Source organism: Triturus cristatus, chromosome 5_1, assembly GCF_964204655.1.
Source record: "Triturus cristatus chromosome 5_1, aTriCri1.1, whole genome shotgun sequence".
NCBI lineage: Eukaryota > Metazoa > Chordata > Amphibia > Caudata > Salamandridae > Triturus > Triturus cristatus.
In genome coordinates this window covers 512,838,249-512,861,659 of record NC_140587.1, presented here as the reverse complement: position 1 = coordinate 512,861,659, position 23,411 = coordinate 512,838,249, and positions in this window count along the sequence as shown.

The following is a 23,411-nucleotide window of genomic DNA, read 5'->3' as shown; positions in this document are numbered from 1 at the left end:
TGTGACAGACATGCAGGGTTCTTCAAAGTGGGTCCCAGGGGGGGGAAGGGCTCATGTCTCCCATGCAGAGCATGCTGTAGTTCCTGTGTGCACAACGCACTAGCATGGTGCTTACTGTGACGATCACTGCATGGTGCATGCCGCTTTCGGACTGCCTAATCCTCCTGGAAATGTTGTTTCTACAGTCCTGATGTGAGTCTGTGCTCCCCCCAGGGTGACAGGTGCCAGGACCCACTGATGTGTGTCTGTTCAGTGTACCTGTGGCGAGAGTGTCCAAATGATGTGGTCGTCCCCTGGACATTGGTGTGTGTGTGTGAGTCCCCTGTCATGTGGGTGTGTGCATATGTGGAGTGTTGCACCCTAGCTGCATGTGGGATGGATACACCCTGCCCATCTGATGTGAGCAGGGAGCTGTGCTGGATGTCTGCCGTGCTGAGACAGCCCCACATCTGTGATACCCCCAGTCTAGTGGCACATGTGCAGAGTGAGGTTTGTAGCGGCAGTTGCCTATGCCAGGTGATTGTTCAGTGCCTGTGTGTGTCTGTGTACTCTGCTGAGGTAGCGTAAGTGGGCTGGGGCATGTGACTGCTTAGGGGTACTGTTCAGATTCCTGTTGTAACTTGGGATGCACAGTGTGAGCCTGCATCATTGATTGTGTTGCACCCCTCATGCCACCTGTGTACTTTCAATGGCACCTATTGCATTTGCCCATTCCCAGGAGGATGATGTCACTATGGCAAAGGTGCAATGAGTTGGCTGCATACTATGGCCAGTTCAAACATGCATAATTTGTAATATGCGTGTCTCTGTATCATTGATAAGGTGGATTGATGTATTGTCACTTTTGCATCCTCACAGGTAGGCGTCTGTGCCAAGGGGGAGATCTGGAAGCAAGCCGTCAGTGCCGTGAGGAGGACGGATGGTCGGAAGCGGCGCCTAGCCCAGGTGAGGAAACGCTGGCAGGACATCCGGTGCTGGACGCGGAGGATCGCACGGGTCCTGCTGGGGGACTCACCTGTGAGCCTGAAAAACCGTGGGCGCCGGCGTCTGACCCACATCCAGAAGCGTGTGCTGGCGGTGGTCTTCCCCGACTTGGACAGGCGCTTACTGGAGAAGCAGCAGAAGGAAGGGGGTAGGTACATGTGTGCTTGTTGTGTGTGACCAGCTTTTGGAAGTGCGCAGTTGCATGGATACACTGCCAGGGTTTAAATGTGCAGTGCATATCCTGTTCCCCAAAGTAAAGCGGTGCTGTTCTTCCTCCATTCCCCTCCTTGCCATGTGTTCCCTGGTCTGTGTGTAGTCACTCTTGCACAAGGTCATCTAGGCTGGCAGTTACTCCAAGTGCCCAATGCTTGCAGCATCATGTGTGGGGGTGGTGTGTAACAGGTTTTTGCACGTTGCCTGTGCCCTGGCCAGTTCTGTCATTGTGGGGTCCGTGTTAGTTGGCACTGTTGCTGAGTCCCGACATGGGAGTGTGTGTTTCATGTGTACTGCCTTACTGCCTGCATGTCGAATGTTGTGCCCTCTGACATGATGTGCTTGAGTGTGAGATATGCATAGTGCAGGGATGTTGGCTTGTGTTCCAGTCATATCCATCCAGGGCCATGGAGTATTGTGGCCACTACAGTCCCCTGGGGTACCTTTTCCTAGGTATCATGTGTGTCATCAGACAATGTGGACATTCTCTGTGTCTTCAGCATAGTTTGGGCCCTGTGGCATAGTACCCTGGCATCATTTGCCACAATACCACAATACCTACACAGCCATGGACATCATGCACAAGACAGAATCTAATCCCTGACAAACAGCTTGCATCTTGCTACTCTACACATAGACTCATATGCACCATCTCTGAGAACAATGCCAGACATGCCGCATGCACAGTGGCAACAGACCACCATTGACAGAGATGAGGAACCTTAGAGGCAGAGGGACACCTTTATTACTCATGTGTGTCGGAATGCTAATGCAACTCTGTCAACACATACACAGGTCATGTGGATGAACACGTGGGACCAACACTGGCACCCCCCTTACCACCACAGATGCTGGAAATCCATAGCAATGGCACACAAGTGACGGGTTACAGCTAAACACCCCCTGCTGCTCACGGAGAGGCTGCTATACACCATTGAGCCCCTAATGGGGATTTCACACACCATGTCAACCCGGTGCAACCTGTATGTTTCCGAGGGCAGTGTTACACACATTGATGGCTCCATCACAATCCACAATCCCATTACAGATGACTGTCACCAAGTCTGACCATCAATTCAGGTGAATTCTGCTCCATGTCATGTGCCCCATGGTGATTCTACATGTATGTAAAGTATCCAAACATGAACAGGAGCAGTGCACACACATTCAAAACAAATACCACTCCCAAAAAGCCGTGTTGCATCCCTTACCCGAAGGCGATTTTCAAACTTGTCCGTGCATGTAACGCTGATTCAGCACATGTTGCTGTGTTCATGAGGAATAGCAGGAGCACAACAATGCCACCAGCAGACAGCATGCGCAAGTACCTGTGGATGGGAGACACACCAGAAGTCAGCCAAAAGAAGCACATCCGCATCCATGTGCATGTACTCCACACATATTAGGTTGTCAACATGCTAGGTGACAATGATTACTCTGGAAAAACATTCTTCTATTGCACCATCACTCGAGTGACACATCCAAACACACCTCTGACTCACTTGGAAGACATGCAGATGGACACACACATTGCAACACTTGCCACACACAGCCCAATGCGGCAACACTCAGACACTGGAACTCACCACTAAGCAAAGAAGTCGCGTATGAGCCGACTCCGCATGTCCTCTACCGCCTCCTCCTCCTCCACATCACTTGCGTCGTGACCAAGCCCTTCATCCTCCACGGGTGGATGGTCCTGCTCATCTGGTCCCTATCACTATGGTGGTGCTGGCGTATGCGTACGCCATAGTGATACGGACCGTACACGCGTGTGTAGGGTCCCTATCACTATGGTGGTGCTCGCGTACGTGTACGCCATAGTAGTCCGGACCGTACACACGCGCGTGTAGGGTCGGTCCCTATCACTATGGCGTACGCATACGCCAGCACCACCATAGTGATGGGGACCGTACACACGCGTGTACGGTCCGTTGCAATGCATTTGGGGTGCCCTAGGGCTGTGGAACGCACCGTACCTGTGTTGTGACATCGGATTGACATAGGGGACACATGAGGGACAACTATAGGGGCCTAAATGCATGCTGGTTGTCATGGAGACCGAGTTTGAGGTTTGAATTTTGCATCATGTGGCCAGCAGAAGTCGGTTGGAGACAATTTACTTTGTTGCAATGTGGTTGTGTTTTTTTTTTTTTTTGTGACCTCTTGGACTCCACCATCCTGATGTCTCTGCCATACATTAGATGTTCTGTCTGTTTCTATAAGTTATGAGATAGACTATTTGGTTGTTGAGCATTGAGCTGCTCAGGTTCAAAGATTTTACAGTTGTCGCTTTCTAAGAGAAATTTCCTTTCTTAGCGAACGCGTTGGTTCTAGGTGTGCTCGATTCATTGTTGGCACACTTTTTGCACGGTGTCTCTCATTATCGACATGTCCGTTCCGCGCTATGATACCACATTTGGTCTGCGCGGAAGCAAGCTTCATTGGGAGGTATGCACATGCGCGGGGTTCAGCGTGCGCTCTTTAGCCTTGCGCACGAGGCTTCTCTAGTGGTACACTAACTTGAGCATGCGCATTAACCTGAACGAGTTGCTTCCGTATAATAGTAACCACATGGGACTAATTAACTACGTCAATCAAATCAGATTTAAAGGCTGGCTCGACCGCGGTTCGGTCACCTCCGGCAGCAGGCTCACGCTGCCTTGCAGTACCGACGGACAGGTAGGACCGCTGCTATGGTCTCTGAGAGCCCCCTCCCTGTTTTTCTGTTGTTTTGTTTCTTTTTGGTGTGTTTTTTTGCCCTTTTGGTTACACGGACATTGGGAGCTCTGTATTCTGTCTTTGGGTTTGGTGACTGACTTTCCATAATGAGGGGATTTCAAATGGGGACATGATCGTTCCGTCACCTCATTGGGGCAAAAAGAGATATATATTTGTTGCTGATTCAAATACTGAGGGAGACGATGTCTCTTATGTCTCTGTAGCCATCAGCTTTGTATCTTTTCATCAATTTAGTTACACACAAGTGTTGCCGGAGTTATGTTGTCTCCAGTTGTTTTTAATAGGTCTTTTCTCTTGAGGATCTTTTATGGGTTGTCAGTTCACATGCAGGTGTCCTGGTTCATATAGGCACTCTCTGCATTGAAGTAGTTGGCACACCTATGGACTCTCAACCCAGCTCGCTCTTTTTCTTTCTATTATAGAGCGGTGCTCCCTTCCTGAGCGGTTGCCAGGGATAGGTGAGGTCTCACACCCAGCTATTGCGGGTAAGAGTTTTTCTATTGCTTATGGGTTCACCTTCACAGGTCCACTGTCTTGCATTTTTTCTATATACCTCAGCATTAAGACTTGGCTGACAATTATTATGTGTTTCTTTTTGTCATCCTTGTAGGTCTGATGAAATAATTCTCTCACTGGAACACCAAAAATTTCTTTTGGTTTCTGTGGACTATATCCTTTTATAATTAATTGGTTGTTTTTCACGTTTTTTCACAGCAGCAGCATATGTTTAGGTCCTGATGAAAGCCTGATCCAACCATAGATCAACACGGCTGAAACATGTTGACCCCTTGTCATCACACCACAGCGGTTTAAATCCATACCGTGTGTGCATTGCTATTTTAAACCTGACATTAGGCATTCTTTGATTAAACTGATTTCTACAGCCTAATAGCCAGTTTTAACATTCATTCACGTTCATACACTTGGTAGTTTTTTCTTTTGCGCTGCGCTCTCACTCACACATTAGACTCATCATTAGTGGGTTTAGGACACCCACAGACTCCATTAAAACATCCCTGAGCTCCTCCCTCACAGTGAGAGAGTTGTAGCCCTCAAAGGAACTAGGTGTTTCCTTTGGGAGGAGAGTCCCTATGATGAAGCATATCACCTTTGGTGAGTGAGGGATTACGTCCTTAAAGGGATCTGCCCTTAGGTGACCCCATGAGTACTTTTTCATTTTCATTTTTGTTTATTGATACATCCTTAATTTAGGAGTACGATTGTTTCACGTATACTATTGGTATGTGAATAGACCCTAGGATTTCTTGGTATGTACTAAATTGGTTAGGGGATATAATCCGTAGTGGTCTTTAAAATTTGTCCCTTGAACCCCCTTTCCTTGAACTGTTGTAGTTTGTGAGCAATGTGGTTGTTGACATTACATCATGCTCAATTTTAAGACCATGCAAAGCCTGTCACTGGGGTAGTTTTAAAATGATTGGACGACACGTAGGATGCAAATGTGACTGAGCCAATCACTCTGTACTCCTGTAAATGAAACAGGCCAGCAAGGAAGATATAAGGCAGCCAGGTCCCTTGAGAGAGCACTTGCCTGCACATCCTTGCATTCCACAACACTGCTGCTGCTTGTGATTCCTCTGGCACCATGTCCAGGTCTGTGGAGAGGGCCCAGCCATTCACCATGGAGGAGAATATGGCGTTGGTGGATGTGATCCTCCCACAGTACACCATGCTGTATGGTCGACCAGGGGAGCAGGTGAGTGCAGACTCCACTAGCTTAAATTGTGCCCCTTTTTGTGACTGTGACTTCTGGCATTGTGTCCAGGTGTGACAGACATGCAGGGTTCTTCAAAGTGGGTCCCAGGGGGGGGAAGGGCTCATGTCTCCCATGCAGAGCATGCTGTAGTTCCTGTGTGCACAACGCACTAGCATGGTGCTTACTGTGACGATCACTGCATGGTGCATGCCGCTTTCGGACTGCCTAATCCTCCTGGAAATGTTGTTTCTACAGTCCTGATGTGAGTCTGTGCTCCCCCCAGGGTGACAGGTGCCAGGACCCACTGATGTGTGTCTGTTCAGTGTACCTGTGGCGAGAGTGTCCAAATGATGTGGTCGTCCTCTGGACATTGGTGTGTGTGTGTGAGTCCCCTGTCATGTGGGTGTGTGCATATGTGGAGTGTTGCACCCTAGCTGCATGTGGGATGGATACACCCTGCCCATCTGATGTGAGCAGGGAGCTGTGCTGGATGTCTGCCGTGCTGAGACAGCCCCACATCTGTGATACCCCCAGTCTAGTGGCACATGTGCAGAGTGAGGTTTGTAGCGGCAGTTGCCTATGCCAGGTGATTGTTCAGTGCCTGTGTGTGTCTGTGTACTCTGCTGAGGTAGCGTAAGTGGGCTGGGGCATGTGACTGCTTAGGGGTACTGTTCAGATTCCTGTTGTAGCTTAGGATGCACAGTGTGAGCCTGCATCATTGATTGTGTTGCACCCCTCATGCCACCTGTGTACTTTCAATGGCACCTATTGCATTCGCCCATTCCCAGGAGGATGATGTCACTATGGCAAAGGTGCAATGAGTTGGCTGCATACTATGGCCAGTTCAAACATGCATAATTTGTAATATGCGTGTCTCTGTATCATTGATAAGGTGGATTGATGTATTGTCACTTTTGCATCCTCACAGGTAGGCGTCTGTGCCAAGGGGGAGATCTGGAAGCAAGCCGTCAGTGCCGTGAGGAGGACGGATGGTCGGAAGCGGCGCCTAGCCCAGGTGAGGAAACGCTGGCAGGACATCCGGTGCTGGATGCGGAGGATCCCACGGGTCCTGCTGGGGGACTCACCTGTGAGCCAGAAAAACCGTGGGCGCCGGCGTCTGACCCACATCCAGAAGCGTGTGCTGGCGGTGGTCTTCCCCGACTTGGACAGGCGCTTACTGGAGAAGCAGCAGCAGGAAGGGGGTAGGTACATGTGTGCTTGTTGTGTGTGACCAGCTTTTGGAAGTGCGCAGTTGCATGGATACACTGCCAGGGTTTAAATGCGCAGTGCATATCCTGTTCCCCAAAGTAAAGCGGTGCTGTTCTTCCTCCATTCCCCTCCTTGCCATGTGTTCCCTGGTCTGTGTGTAGTCACTCTTGCACAAGGTCATCTAGGCTGGCAGTTACTCCAAGTGCCCAATGCTTGCAGCATCATGTGTGGGGGTGGTGTGTAACAGGTTTTTGCACGTTGCCTGTGCCCTGGCCAGTTCTGTCATTGTGGGGTCCGTGTTAGTTGGCACTGATGCTGAGTCCCGACATGGGAGTGTGTGTTTCATGTGTACTGCCTTACTGCCTGCATGTCGAATGTTGTGCCCTCTGACATGATGTGCTTGAGTGTGAGATATGCATAGTGCAGGGATGTTGGCTTGTGTTCCAGTCATATCCATCCAGGGCCATGGAGTATTGTGGCCACTACAGTCCCCTGGGGTACCTTTTCCTAGGTATCATGTGTGTCATCAGACAATGTGGACATTCTCTGTGTCTTCAGCATAGTTTGGGCCCTGTGGCATAGTACCCTGGCATCATTTGTATTCACGTATACTGTGCTACATGTGTCCACTGTACAGGGTGACCTAATTTAGCTGGTGCATACTCACAGAGGCCAGTGCCTGTGTGTCTTGGTACAACTATCTGATGATGGTTGTTTGTCAGTGATATATGTGGACAGGCGCACCAGGGGTAGTTTGTGTGCGATCAGGATCAATTGCAGGCCATGTGTTTTCATCCCAGACTAAGAGGTGTAAATACTTCCTCTGTCTCAATCACATTGCCTCAGGTAGTGGGGGGGTTGGTGCGGGCAAGGCCTACATGCCCAAACCTGAAGTCTCCTTGCTCGGTCTGGCCAGTGTGTGATGTTTGTGTGGCCAAACACTCAAGGTGCAGTGCTCCAGTCATGTTGGCCATGGTTTTCAGTATAACCTTCGCAGCATGTCCCAAGAGTTGATAGACATGGTTCCTGCTCATCCCTTTCTTGGCTACGCTGTGTGTCGCTGATGCTGTGCTAGATTGTCCCCAGAGCCTGGCTCCTCTGTACAATTTGATATCAAGGTATTTGCTATTGTGTCATGCTCTCCATATTTTAACTGTGGCATGGTGGGTGAACAAACTGTGTGTTGCAGGGACTAAATATGTACCTTGTATTGTAGATGTTACTCTTGTTGCTTTTCAGGCTATGCACTGTGACCTATGTAGAGTTGTATCATGTGACATATGTATGCAGGTGTCTGATTTCTCCTGTCTCTTCACCTTGCCCACAGCATCGTCGGGGGACTACGAGGGAGACACTGGCATGGACCGTGTGGAGGGAGCGAGCACCAGTGCCAGCAGTGCTGAGTTGGCTGGCACATTGAGTGACACGGAGGCCGACGGGAGTGCAGCGGAGGACCTGTCCAGTCAAACCACCACCGACTATGACGCAGACGGGTCCGAGGCTGAGCACTCCGAGGGGGCGGAGGCTGCTCCCACAGCTGACAGCAGCACTCCATCACTATCCGCCCCCTCCATTCCTATCACCGGCCTCCCACTTGCTCGTGGCCCTTCCCGCCGTGCTAGGTCACCACGTGTCTCCTTCTTGCCAGGCACCGCACCCCCTGCCCCTGTCTCCACTGCTGCCACCAATGCCGAGTCTGTGGACATCCTGCGGCAGTTGCAGGTTGGTCAGACTGCGATGCTTAATGTCCTCCATGGCCACAGCCGAGTGCTCAACCAGATGGAGGCATACATTGAGGGCACTTCAGCTTAACGTAACTTGCTGAGGTCCATAGACTCGACACTGACTGCAGCAGTGGGTCTCCTGCAGCGCTACGTCCCCCCCCTACCCCTGAACCATCCACACTTCCCACTCCCATGCCTGTCCAAAGCACACCCAGACGTCCCCATGCACGCACACCACCAGACACAGGCACCACACCACCAGGGAAGGCAAAGCGCACACCTCCTGGCACGCACACACAGGGTGAAGTAGGCACACCCACTGGGTCGGGGGGAAACGGAAGACACGCAGCCAGAGTGGGAGTCCACATTCCTCATGACCACCACCCTCCAAATCCACTCCCCTCAGCTCTCCTGGCCAGGATTCCACCAAAGATTCCACTCCTTCATGGCCGCTCTGTCCCTGAGCCCCAAAGTCACACCACCCCGCAAGCGGTCAAAGGAGTCCCTGGTCAGGGTAGTTGAGTCCCCCCCCTGTCCACACCCTCCCCCAGTAGCGCTGCGACACATCCCTGCGACACCCCCCACTCATTGGGGCCTGTGGTTCCTTCGGGTGCAGGGGAGACGCTGGGCGACCTGGCAGTAGTGTGCAGCGCCGTGCTCAAATCCACCTTTGGCGCTGCCCCACCCCCTGTGTTGGAGTCGTCCGTCCCTGCACCCACGACACCTACCCTTGCCCCTCCTGTCCCTGCGGTGCCTGGTCCTTCCCCCCCACATGATGCCCCCCCCTGTGGATGACAAGGTAGTCTGAACTGTGCAGGCAAGCTAGGGGACACGCATCCCAATGTGTCCCCCACCTGGATTGGAACTATGGACTGCCCTATGGGCCTTGTGCATATGGAACTCTTCATACAATTCATTTTAGAACATTGCTGAATAAAGCTATTTTATTTTCCTTGGCACACTACTGCTTTTCTGGCATTGCTGTTGGTGGTGCTGCTCCATGATTTGTGGTGGCGATAATGTGTTAGGTGTCTGGGATATGTTGTAGTGTGCTGTCCGTGGGGTGCACCCTGTTATCTGTGTGCCATCACACGGTATTTGCTATCAAACTTTGCTCATGTTAGCTGTTACTGCATGGTGACATTGTCCCAAGGTGTGTACCTTCCTCTGTGGAACCTGACATCTTCCCTGCAGGGTGTTGTGAAGACATTTGTGCAGTGCTGTGTCTACATTTGCTGGGTGTGTGACGGACCCCTTCAACTTTGGCCATGCATGCTGGCCAAGGTCTCCACCTGCATCATTTGTGTCATCCTTGGGGGTCACTGTACTTGTGACTGGAGTATATTGACAGGACTGCATGTGTACATGTTCCCTTTTCCGCACTATGCATGTGTGTACTCCCAGCCTCGCACACATGTGTTTCGTGTTCTTCTGGGTCTTTGAGCACCTGCCTGACAATTGTGGCCATTGTATCTGTGTGTACTCAACCCCTTTCTTTCCATGGGCACTGCTGGGAGGACTCTGCACACACCCCTCCTGTGTCTGGGCACTGCTGGGAGGACTCTGCACACACCCCTCCTGTGTCTGGGCACTGCTGGGAGGACTCTGCACCCACCCCTCCTGTGTCTGGGCACTGCTGGGAGGACCCTGCACCCACCCCTCCTGTGTCTGGGCACTGCTGGGAGTGATAGGCACACACCCCTCCTGTGTCTGGGCACTGCTGGGAGGACTCTGCCCCACCCCTCCTGTGTCTGGGCACTGCTGGGAGGACTCTGCACCCACCCCTCCTGTGTCTGGGCACTGCTGGGAGGACTCTGCACCCACCCCTCCTGTGTCTGGGCACTGCTGGGAGTGATAGGCACACACCCCTGCTGCGTCTGGGCACTGCTGGGAGTGATATGCACACACCCCTCTTGTGTCTGGGCACTGCTGGGAGGACTCTGCACCCACCCCTCCTGTGTCTGGGCACTGCTGGGAGGACTCTGCACACACCCCTCCTGTGTCTGGGCACTGCTGGGAGGACTCTGCACCCACCCCTCCTGCGTCTGGGCACTGCTGGGAGGACTCTGCACCCACCCCTCCTGCGCCTGGGTACTGCTGGGAGTGATAGGCACACACCCCTCCTGTGTCTGGGCACTGCTGGGAGGACTCTGCACCCAACCCTCCTGTGTCTGGGCACTGCTGGGAGGACTCTGCACCCACCCCTCCTGCATCTGGGCACTGCTGGGAGTGATAGGCACACACCCCTCCTGTGTCTGGGCACTGCTGGGAGGACTCTGCACCCACCCCTCCTGTGTCTGGGCACTGCAGGGAGGACTCTGCACCCACCCCTCCTGTGTCTGGGCACTGCTGGGAGGACTCTGCACCCACCCCTCCTGCGTCTGGGCACTGCTGGGAGTGATAGGCACACACCCCTGCTGCGTCTGGGCACTGCTGGGAGTGATATGCACACACCCCTCCTGTGTCTGGGCACTGCTGGGAGGACTCTGCACCCACCCCTCCTGTGTCTGGGCACTGCAGGGAGGACTCTGCACCCACCCCTCCTGTGTCTGGGCACTGCTGGGAGGACTCTGCACCCACCCCTCCTGCGTCTGGGCACTGCTGGGAGTTTTAGGCACACACCCCTGCTGCGTCTGGGCACTGCTGGGAGTGATATGCACACACCCCTCCTGTGTCTGGGCACTGCTGGGAGGACTCTGCACCCACCCCTCCTGCGTCTGGGCACTGCTGGGAGGACTCTGCACCCACCCCTCCTGCGTCTGGGCACTGCTGGGAGGACTCTGCACCCACCCCTCCTGCGTCTGGGCACTGCTGGGAGTGATAGGCACACACCCCTCCTGTGTCTGGGCACTTCTGGGAGGACTCTGCACCCACCCCTCCTGTGTCTGGGCACTGCTGGGAGGACTCTGCACCCACCCCTCCTGCGTCTGGGCACTGCTGGGAGTGATAGGCACACACCCCTCTTGTGTCTGGGCACTGCTGAGAGGACTCTGCACCCACCCCTCCTGTGTCTGGGCACTGCTGGGAGGACTCTGCACACACCCCTCCTGTGTCTGGGCACTGCTGGGAGGACTCTGCACCCACCCCTCCTGTGTCTGGGCACTGCTGGGAGGACTCTGCACCTACCCCTCCTGCGTCTGGGCACTGCTGGGAGGACTCTGCACACACCCCTCCTGTGTCTGGGCACTGCTGGGAGGACTCTGCACACACCCCTCCTGTGTCTGGGCACTGCTGGGAGGACTCTGCACACACCCCTCCTGTGTCTGGGCACTGCTGGGAGGACTCTGCACCCACCCCTCCTGTGTCTGGGCACTGCTGGGAGTGATAGGCACACACCCCTCCTGTGTCTGGGCACTGCTGGGAGGACTCTGCACCCACCCCTCCTGTGTCTGGGCACTGCTGGGAGGACTCTGCACCCACCCCTCCTGCGTCTGGGCACTGTTGGGAGTGATAGGCACACACCCCTCCTGCATCTGGGCACTGCTGGGAGGACTCTGCACACACCCCTCCTGTGTCTGGGCACTGCTGGGAGGACTCTGCACACACCCCTCCTATGTCTGGGACCTGCTGGGAGGACTCTGCAACCACCCCTCCTGTGTCTGGGCACTGCTGGGAGGACTCTGCACCCACCCCTCCTGTGTTTGGGCACTGCTGGGAGTGATAGGCACACACCCCTCCTGCGTCTGGGCACTGCTGGGAGTGATAGGCACACACCCCTCCTGTGTCTGGGCACTGCTGGGAGGACTCTGCACCCACCCCTCCTGCGTCTGGGCACTGCTGGGAGGACTCTGCACCCACCCCTCCTGTGTCTGGGCACTGCTGGGAGGACTCTGCACACACCCCTCCTGTGTCTGGGCATGTACGGTCGGGACATACACGGGTGTGGGTACGCTCCATTCATACACGGGTGTGGGTACGCTCCATTCATACACGGGTGTGGGTACGCTCCGTACATACACGGGTGGGGGTATGCTCCATTCATACACGGGTGTGGGTACGCTCCATTCATACACGGGTGTGGGTACGCTCCGTACATACACTGGTGGGGTGTGGGTACGCTCCATTCATACACGGGTGGGGGTACGCTCCTTACATACATGGGTGGGGGTACGCTCCATTCATACACGGGTGTGGGTACGCTCCATTCATACACGGGTGTGGGTATGCTCCATACATACACTGGTGGGGTGTGGGTACGCTCCATTCATACACGGGTGTGGGTACGCTCCGTACATACACTGGTGGGGTGTGGGTACGCTCCATTCATACACGGGTGGGGGTACGCTCCATTCATACACGGGTGTGGGTATGCTCCATTCATACACGGGTGGGGGTACGCTCCATTCATACATGGGTGTGGGTACGCTCCATTCATACACGGGTGTGGGTACGCTCCGTACATACACTGGTGGGGTGTGGGTACGCTCCATTCATACACGGGTGTGGGTACGCTCCGTACATACACGGGTGTGGGTACGCTCCGTACATACACTGGTGGGGTGTGGGTACGCTCCATTCATACACGGGTGGGGGTACGCTCCGTACATTCCCGTGCCCACGATTTGCAGGCCTGGGTACGTACCATACCCAGGCCTTAAGAGCGTGGGTACGGGCCGTACCACGGCCACCACTACGTCACCCCAACAATGGCGGTACTGCCCGTACCCACGTTCTAATGGCCTGGGTACGGGCCGTACCAGCATTGTTGGGGTGATGTAGGGGTACGCGTGGTACGACCCGTAACAATACTCTGAGGGCCTGAGTACGGTGCAGACCCCCAATGGGGTGCCGTAGGGGTACGCAACGTACCCAGCCCTTCAGAGCGTGGGTACGGGTCGTACCACGCGTACCCCTACATCACCCCAACAATGCTGGTACGGCCCGTCCCCAGGCATTTAGTACGTGGGTACGGTCCGTACCGCCATTGTTGGGGTGACGTAGTGGTGGGCGTGGTACGGCCCGTACCCACGCTCTTTAGGCGTGGGTACGGTACGTACCGGTATTGTTGTGTTTCCGGTTCGCCAATTGAGAGAGGGGGACCCCAACACACACAATAAGGGACCGGTCCAAACGGGGAGAACAGCAATTACTAAAGAAAAACCAAACCGGTCCAGCAGATATATATTCGGGCCTAAAGAATAAGTGCCTGATAACCTACAGAGCTAAACTGGAAAAGAATGGACAAATTAAATAACATAGAACACCCAACCGAGGTTGTGGATATAAAGATATAAATATCTCTAATGTTTATTTTTTTTTAGTTGAATTATTATTTTCAATTTATACAAAAAATTCAGTCAAGTTAATACATGCATAAATATAAAACATATAGTCAAAACTAACAAAGTACATATATATAGATCAAAAGCATAGTTCAATGCCCCACACAAGAATCAAATTCATACACACACGCAATCAGTCCAGACAACATTCAACACAACAGTTCAGGTAGAAAATAGAACAGGCTATCCTTGGGTGCTCAGATGGATGTTGTAGTTAGTGTATCATCCAGAGACAGTCAGGTGGTGCTCTAGGGAAAAAGAAGTCAGCGAATCAAGCGCCAACGCGCGTTTCGGTATAGGACCCACAGGGGGGCCCCACCTTCATCAGGGCGTAGACCAAGGGTAGTAGGGGGCAAGAACAAGACCTGAAATTGATCAAATAAACATGTGTAAACAGTCAAACAAACATAATTTCAACCACCAATTTACTATTTTTCTATGTTAGAAGGCGACCTCAGAGGGGCCCGGAGGGGGCCCTGACTGGCCTGAGACCAACCCTCGAGGTATCGTAGCCGGGCACTGGCGGGAGACTCCTCAGGGGAGGAATCTCGTATCTAAGATCGTACACTCGGCACCACACGACAAAGAGACACAACACCGAGAGTTCTTAAGAGCAAATCTTTATCAGATCGGAGTGGTAAGATCTTTATGATCCGCAAGGCAATATATATACAAGTGGAGCGCGGGCTCCCAAAGTCTTGGAGGGGGGTTAGGAGGTAGCGGGACAGTCTTTGGGGGGAATGGATCAAATGCAGGAGCGTATCCGGTGCACAGCTCACAATCCTCGAGCTGGGGGATACGCTTGTCGTCGTGGGGTCCGGCGGGACCAAGGGAGTCTGTGGGCACTGCGAGATACTCAGCAGGCTCGAGTACAAGTTCGGAGGTCTTACGATCTTCAGGGAGCCGCGAGTCACTCAGCAGGGCTCAAGCACAAGTTCGGAGGTCTTACGATCTTCAGGGAGCCGCGAGTCACTCAGCAGGGCTCAAGCACAAGTTCGGAGGTCTTACGATCTTCAGGGAGCCGCGAGTCACTCAGCAGGGCTCAAGCACAAGTTCGAAGGTCTTACGATCTTTCAGGGAGCCGCGAGTCACTCAGCAGGGCTCAGGTGGTTCCAAGGCGAATCTGCCGGACAGTCCCAGAGCACCCCTTGTTATAGGGCGACTCCTCTTTGATGTCCGGAGTCTGTGCAGGCAGGGGTCTTGTCACCTGGGGGTCGCTTGTTGGGGGTTTCCTGCCATTGTCCTTTGATCCTTTCAGGGCCGGGTCGGGAGGAGCCCCAGACACCCAGCAGGCGTGGAGCCAGCCCTCAGGGAGGCCGGCAGGTCGATCGAAACCCACCGTCCCAGGGAAGCGCAGAGGTGTGATGGAAACTGCTCCTCCCTCTCTCATCCCAAGGGGGGCGCGATGTCCTCCAGCCGGAGTGGCGCCTGTAGGCTAGGGTCGCACTGGGGCCGGGCGGCCATCTTGGTGCATGCAGTGGGCACGCGGGCCCGGGGTGTCCGAAGGAGGAAGGCCTATGGACAGGGGAAGTCCGGGTCGGGTGCGTGTGTTCTGGTGGGAAGGATCGGCTAGGCCAGGGGCTCGGGGCTGGTGTGAGGTGCACGGGTCAGGTCTGACTATGTTACGAGGGCCGGGTCCAACACGCGTCCCCCCCAGCTGAAAGCCGGAGAGAACTACCCATCTTCTTGGGGGTTCTCTTCGCTGAGGCGGAAGAATCGGGAGAGGCCATCGGCGTTGGCGTGGTCCGTACCAGGGCGATGTTCCACGGTGTAATCCGTCCCCTGGAGGGAGATTGACCACCGCAGAAGCTTGGGGTTTTCTCCTCGCATCTGCATGAGCCATCGCAAGGGGCGATGGTCGGTCTGGACCCTGAAATGGGTGCCGAACAGGTAAGGGCGTAGCTTCTTGAGGGCCCAGACTACTGCGAACGCCTCGCGCTCGATGGTACTCCATCTCTGTTCCCGGGGCAACAGCCTTCGGCTGAGGAAGGCCACGGGCTGGTCCAGACCCTGGTCATTTACTTGGGAGAGGACGGCCCGATGCCATGCTCGGAGGCATCAGTTTGTACCACAAACTCTTTGGAGTAGTCGGGGGCCTGGAGGACGGGGGCCGTACACATGGCCGTTTTCAGGGCATTGAACGCCTCTTGGCAGGCAGGGGACCACTGTATCTTCTTGGGCTGCTTCTTGGACGTGAGTCCCGTGAGGGGACCGACCAGGCTGCCGTAATTCCGGATGAATCTCCGATAGTAGCCCGTGAGGCCCAGAAAGGCTCGGACCTCTGTTTGGGTGGTGGGAGGTTCCCAGGCTAGGATGGCGTCGATTTTGGGCTGTAGAGGGGCGACCTGCCCGCTTCCGACCTGGTGCCCCAGGTAGGTTACTGAACCTTGCCCAATCTGGCATTTGCTGGCTTTCACGGTGAGGCCCGCCTGGCGTAGGGCGGTTAGCACCCTCCGGAGGTGTTGGAGGTGCTCACTCCATTCGGAACTAAAAACTGCGATATCGTCGAGATATGCAGCGCTGAATTTTTCCAGCCCGGCCAGGACTCTATTTACCAGTCGCTGGAAGGTGGCCGGGGCATTTTTCATCCCGAAGGGCATTACGCGAAAGCGATAGTGCCCATCCGGGGTGGAGAAGGCGGACCGCTCCTTGGCTCCCTCTGTGAGCGCAATTTGCCAGTAGCCGCAGGTGAGATCGAAGGTGCTGAGGAACCGTGCAGCCCCGAGCCGGTCAATGAGCTCGTCGGCTCGGGGAATGGGGTGGGCATCGGCTCGGGTGACCTCATTGAGTCCCCGGTAGTCCACGCAAAAGCGGAGTTCCGGGGCGACCCCGGGGGCGGCTGCTTTTGGGACCAGGACCACGGGGCTGGCCCAGGGGCTGTCTGAGGGTTCGATCACGCCTAGGGTCAACATTTTCGAGACTTCGGCTTGGATACAGGACCGGACCCGATCGGGGACTCGGTAGGCTCGGTGTCTCACTGGTGGGCTGTCTCCGGTATCCACGTCATGGACACACCAGTCGGTGAACTTGGGGACCAGGGAGAAAAGGTCTGGAAACTGCCCTAGGAGCTGGCGGCAATCCTCACGTTGCTGGGGCGTGAGAGACGGGGAGAGGTTCACTCCTTCTACGGAGCCGTCCCTCTCCTTGGTGCATAGAAGATCCGGGAGAGGATCCGACTCTTCTTCGGACCCGTCGTCAGTGGCCAGTAGGAGGCTCAGCTCTGTCCGCACAAAGTGGGGCTTGAGGCGGTTCACGTGGAGGACCCGGAGGGGGTCCCGGGGTGACTGGACGTCTACCAAGTACGTGACCGGGCTCTTTCGCTCAACTACTTTGAAGGGCCCGGTCCATTTATCCTGGAGAGCGCAGGGTTTCACGGGGGCCATGACCCACACCAGCTGGCCCGGCTGAAACTCTACTAGTGCGGCGTTCTGGTCGTACCAGCGCTTCATCTCCTCCTGACTCGCCTCCAGATTGGCCTCTGCCAACTCCCGGAACCTCCTAGTCTGATTGCGGAGGGTCAGGACGTAACGGAACACGTCTCGGGGGGTGCCTCGGGGCGCCACCTCCCACTCTTCTTTGACCAGGCTGAGGGGCCCCCTGACGGGGTGCCCGTAGAGTAACTCGAAGGGGCTGAAACCCAAGGATTTCTGGGGAACTTCTCGGTATGCGAATAGGAGGCAGGGGAGCAGGAGGTCCCACTTACGCCGGAGGGGCTCTTCCAGGCCCGCGATCATCCCCTTCAGAGTCCGGTTAAACCGCTCTACCAGGCCGTTTCCTTGGGGGTGGTACGGGGTGGTGAACTTGTAGGACACCCCGCACTGTTGCCATAAGGACCTCATGTATCGGGAGATAAAGTTGGTCCCGCGATCGCTCACGACCTTGCGGGGAAAACCCATGCGGGAGAAGATCCCCATCAGCGCCCGGCCCACCACGGGGGCCGTGACGGTGCGCAGGGGAATGGCCTCAGGGTAACGAGTGGCATGGTCCACCAGGACGAGGATGAACCGGTGCCCCTGGGAAGTTGGGGGGTCCAGAGGTCCCACAATGTCAATCCCGACCCGCTCAAAAGGGGTACTGACGACAGGGAAGGGCTGGAGGGGAGCCTTGCGCTTCCCTCCACTCTTCCCACTGGCCTGGCACGTGGGACAGGACTTGCAGTGAGCTTCTACATCTGCTTTCATTCTAGGCCAGTAGAAGTGATTCACGAGGCGACTGTATGTTTTGTCCTGACCCAAGTGGCCTGCGAGGGGGACGTCGTGGGCCAAGCCCAGGAGGAGGTTTTGGAAGCGTAGTGGTACCACCAGCACCCGGCCGGACCCTAGCTCCACCGACTTCTGTTCGCTGTACAGAAGGCCATTCTCCCAATAGACCCGGTGCGTCCCCGTCTGGTCGCCTGCGGCCTGGGCCTCTGCCTGTTGCCGGGGCCCGACCAGGGAGGGACAGGTAGCCTGCTCTCGGCAGAACTCCTCTCGGGAGGGCCCCCCTTCGTGGCGCCACTGTGCTAATTCGGGCAGATCGCCTAACTCGGTGTCTGAGGTGGAGTCGGAAGGCGGCGGGTCGTTACTGGCGAGCGACTCTTCCGGTGGGGGGATGTGGGGGCCCTCGGCTGGGACCATCCCATCTTCAGGGGTCGGGGCGTCGTCGACGTCCCTCAGGGGGGTCAGTCGAGCCGCCATGGATCGAGTGGTGGCGCACACCCACTCAGGGAGGCCCATCATCCCTAGGTGGGTCTTGCGCTCAACTTGCCCCCAGGGGGAACTTTCCAGGTCGTTCCCCAGGAGACAGTCGACGGGCTGGGATGTTCTCACTGCGACCTTCAGTTTACCGACCACCCCTCCCCACTCGAAGGGCACCAGGGCTACCCTACATAGGCTTTCTGTGTTGTCGGCTGAAATGACAGGGCAAAATACGTTGGGGAGGACCTGGTCCTCGTGGACTAAATGGCTGAGGACACCAGTGATGCTGGCCCCGGTGTCGCGGAGGGCTTCTACTTGGTGGCCATTGATCATGACGAGCTGGCCATATTTCTTTGTGTTGGAGGGCAGGAGGCTCCCAGGGACCATCTCCCTATCCCCTAAGGACACTAGGGCCATAGCGGCTGGTTCCCACTCCTCGGCCTCCTCAACCTCCTCCCCCAGGGCTACATTGGCTATCTGTCTAGCGGGGGGTGCTGCCTGGTTGGTGCGTGGGGCCATGGGGCATTCAGGGTCGTTGGCGTAATGCCCGGGCTTCTGGCAACGGAAACAAGTGATGGTTACCCGGTGCCCCGTCTCAGGGGGGGGCCGGATACAGCTGGTGGGGGTGCCGGGAAAGGCGGAGGTTGGGACTTCGGGGGACTAGTCTGGGGCTCTCTCTGCCCTCCCTGGTTTCCCCCCCCTCTCTGGCGGGGTGGTCCCTGACTGGCTCGGGGGTACTCTCCTACAGGGCCCCGGGAGACCCGGGTGTTGGTCCAGCGATCCGCCTCGACAGCCAGCTTTCTCGGGTCCGTGAGCTTGCTGTCGAGCAGATGCTGGCGTAGTTCCACAAAGCAGTTGGCAGCCAGGTGTTCCCATAACATAAGGTCAGTTAGTTCTTCCAGGGTGGTTACTTTGCTGCCCTTGATCCACCCATCGAAGGCACGGCTGAAAGAATTCACATATTCCACCCAGGTGGTACCCGGGATCTTCCTGCAGTCCCGGAACCGCTGGCGGTACATCTCCGGGGTGAGGCCGTACCTTGTGAGGAGGGCCGCTTTCATGTGTTCATAGGAGGTCTGCATGGAGGTGGGTAGGTCGAGCAGGGTGTCTCTCCCTTCGCTCAGGAACCGTCCCCATAGCCCAGCCCCCCAATCCTTCTGCGGGACCCGATGGGAGGTCATGGCGACCTCGTAGGCCCGAAACCACTGCTGAATGTCATCATTCTTGTAATATTCCTTGACCACATCCTTGGGGATGTGGACCTTCTGTTCCGTCGGGGCGGCCGCCTCCCGGCTCCCCGGGGGCCGCGCTTCTTCGCTTCTTGCTTTCAGTTCTATCTCCTTCAAGCTGCGTTCATGTTCGAGTTGAAGTCTCCTTCCCTCGTGTTCTCGTTGGAGTTTCTTCTCCTCCAGTTCTCCTTGCACTCGCAACTGTTCTACTGCTAGCTTTTTCTCTGCTAATTTCAATTCGCCCTCAATTTTGAGTTTGGCTAATTCGAGCTCGTGATGGCGACTTTTTTCTCTGTCTGCGAGTTCCTCCGGGGATAGGCCCCCGTCTGGTACGAAGCCTCGCACCTGGTTGCTGCTGCGTTCTCCTTGGGAGGGTCTTGCTTCGTCGTGGGGCTCCACCGCTCCTTCTGGGCGGGAGGGTCCAGAATCCACCCAAGCTTTCAGTGCCTTTTGCATATCTTCTTTGGTGTTGAGACCAGTGGTAGCGATTCTGAGTTCCTTACAGAATTGCTTTAGTTCTCTGTGAGTGTACTCTTCCAGCTGTTCCACCTGGAACACGGTGCTGGCGTCGTCTTCTACGAGAACCGCGGCGCTTCCTTCTGCCATCTTTGTCGGTAGTGCGTCAGCCGTTCACGGTACGATCTCTAGATTATGGGCCCGAATCCCGTCGCTTGCCACCAATGTTAGAAGGCGACCTCAGAGGGGCCGGAGGGGGCCCTGACTGGCCTGAGACCAACCCTCGAGGTATCGTAGCCGGGCACTGGCGGGAGACTCCTCAGGGGAGGAATCTCGTATCTAGGATCGTACACTCGGCACCACACGACAAAGAGACACAACACCGAGAGTTCTTAAGAGCAAATCTTTATCAGATCGGAGTGGTAAGATCTTTATGATCCGCAAGGCAATATATATACAAGTGGAGCGCGGGCTCCCAAAGTCTTGGAGGGGGGTTAGGAGGTAGCGGGACAGTCTTTGGGGGGAATGGATCAAATGCAGGAGCGTATCCGGCGCACAGCTCACAATCCTCGAGCTGGGGGATACGCTTGTCGTCGTGGGGTCCGGCGGGACCAAGGGAGTCTGTGGGCACTGCGAGATACTCAGCAGGCTCGAGTACAAGTTCGGAGGTCTTACGATCTTCAGGGAGCCGCGAGTCACTCAGCAGGGCTCAAGCACAAGTTCGGAGGTCTTATGATCTTCAGGGAGCCGCGAGTCACTCAGCAGGGCTCAAGCACAAGTTCGGAGGTCTTACGATCTTCAGGGAGCCGCGAGTCACTCAGCAGGGCTCAAGCACAAGTTCGGAGGTCTTACGATCTTTCAAGGAGCCGCGAGTCACTCAGCAGGGCTCAGGTGGTTCCAAGGCGAATCTGTCGGACAGTCCCAGAGCACCCCTTGTTATAGGGCGACTCCTCTTTGATGTCCGGAGTCTGTGCAGGCAGGGGTCTTGTCACCTGGGGGTCGCTTGTTGGGGGTTTCCTGCCATTGTCCTTTGATCCTTTCAGGGCCGGGTCGGGAGGAGCCCCAGACACCCAGCAGGCGTGGAGCCAGCCCTCAGGGAGGCCGGCAGGTCGATCGAAACCCACCGTCCCAGGGAAGCGCAGAGGTGTGATGGAAACTGCTCCTCCCTCTCTCATCCCAAGGGGGGCGCGATGTCCTCCAGCCGGAGTGGCGCCTGTAGGCTAGGGTCGCGCTGGGGCCGGGCGGCCATCTTGGTGCATGCAGTGGGCACGCGGGCCCGGGGTGGCCGAAGGAGGAACGCCTATGGACGGTGGAAGTCCGGGTCGGGTGCGTGTGTTCTGGTGGGAAGGATCGGCTAGGCCAGGGGCTCGGGGCTGGTGTGAGGTGCAGGGGTCAGGTCTGACTATGTTACGAGGGCCGGGTCCAACATTCTAATACATTTTTCTTGAAAGAAGAACATCAATATAAATAAGTCCAAAACAGTTCCAGTTAATAGCGGATAAGGGACGATCAACAAGGATAAATAAGGCCAAGAGAGTATAGAGGTAGCTGAAGCAAACAAATCACCCCTGATGTAATAGTGTCAGATAAAAAAGAAAACAAAATGAAGAGAGAAAAGGGAAACATTAATTGTACGTAATAGAAAGGAAGCGCCGTCACCAATGATCCAGGTCCACGTGCACATGAGGCAAAAAATGTACCAGAGAATAAAGAGGAAAATAAGCCAATGATGGTACATACTAAAAACAAGACTCTCGATATAGAAGTAGTAGCGTCGATATCAATCTGCGGAGAGTACATGCGAACGCAGTCATGCGTTGAACAGGTGATATCCAAACGAGTTCATATAAAGCGGATTCGCTCCATTTGACTGAAATGTGGACGTTCGGTGTATGCAATAATCAGGCACACCGCCTATCTAAAGGAGGCAGTATATACAATCAACATAGATCAGGGTCACAACATGCATCAATTGGCATTATGATGCCATAAAAAAGCAACACTACAAAAAAACCAAAAGGATGTAAAGGTAAACGACAACATACTTAACAATCAGCGGTATCGCCATACAAAGAGGAGAGCAAGGGCTTCCAATCTGGTCTCATGGAGCTCAGGAGCGTGAATATGCAAAGTCTCCAACCGATAGACAGGCGACCAATTACCAAAACCGGTGAGACTTCTGGAACATGTCAGCAACGCTTCTATGTATACAAAAGAAGCAGGGGTATAAGTGCCGGCCCGAAATAATAGCTAGGGAAAACATCAAGACAGACTGTTTAATCTCATAATGGGTCAAGATTATCATAAGGATGCTAGGTTAAGTAGTCTAGCGGATCAACTGGTTCGATAGGGGAAATCCGCACCGGGGCATGGTATGGAACGAGCAAGGTAAAGGTTATGACGGCGTCAGTTAATGGTATAGGGGAGGCATCTACGCAATACGGTGCTGGCCAGGGGCACTTACTGGCTGATAAAGTATCCGGATTCAATGTTTCCTCGATCCTACGGAAACGGAAAAAGGCGGCGTCGGGGATACCTTCGCTAACGGCATTGAAGAACCCGCCGTTCTAATATACATGTCGTCAATGGGCCGCTCACCAATGGAGTTATCGGTAGGAGGGGGATAACTAAACATTAAAAGAGGACTAGCAACCGTGAGGTTTCATAGGATGTTCGAACGAGCTGGCGCCATCTTGAAAAGGATCATCGCTGTCAATAGAGTATAATACCGCTGAAAAAGCGAAACACAGATATAATGATTGCATATATAAATCAAAGATAATAATGTCTGAATCAACCAAAGACCTACATCAACTTAGTCACATAGGTAAGGTATTATTCCACACCAATGGCAAAAGCGGAATACAAAATCATATGAATAAGACAAATGCACGCATTGGATTAGATGGAACAGTTAAAGAACCGAGGACCAAATGGGAACACTGCTCACAATAAAGAATGAATAAATAACACAAAGTCACTGTGATGGATCAAAAGGACTGTAAGAACAACTAAATATATTACCAAACCACCACATAAAGAAATAAAAATAACATGGAAAAATCTGTGGAATAAAAAATAAAAAATAAAAAGAGAATGCCAATAGTCATGACAACTACGGGAGGGAGGGGGCTAAACGTCATATTCAGAAAAAACGCTCTGAGGGCCTGGCTACGGTG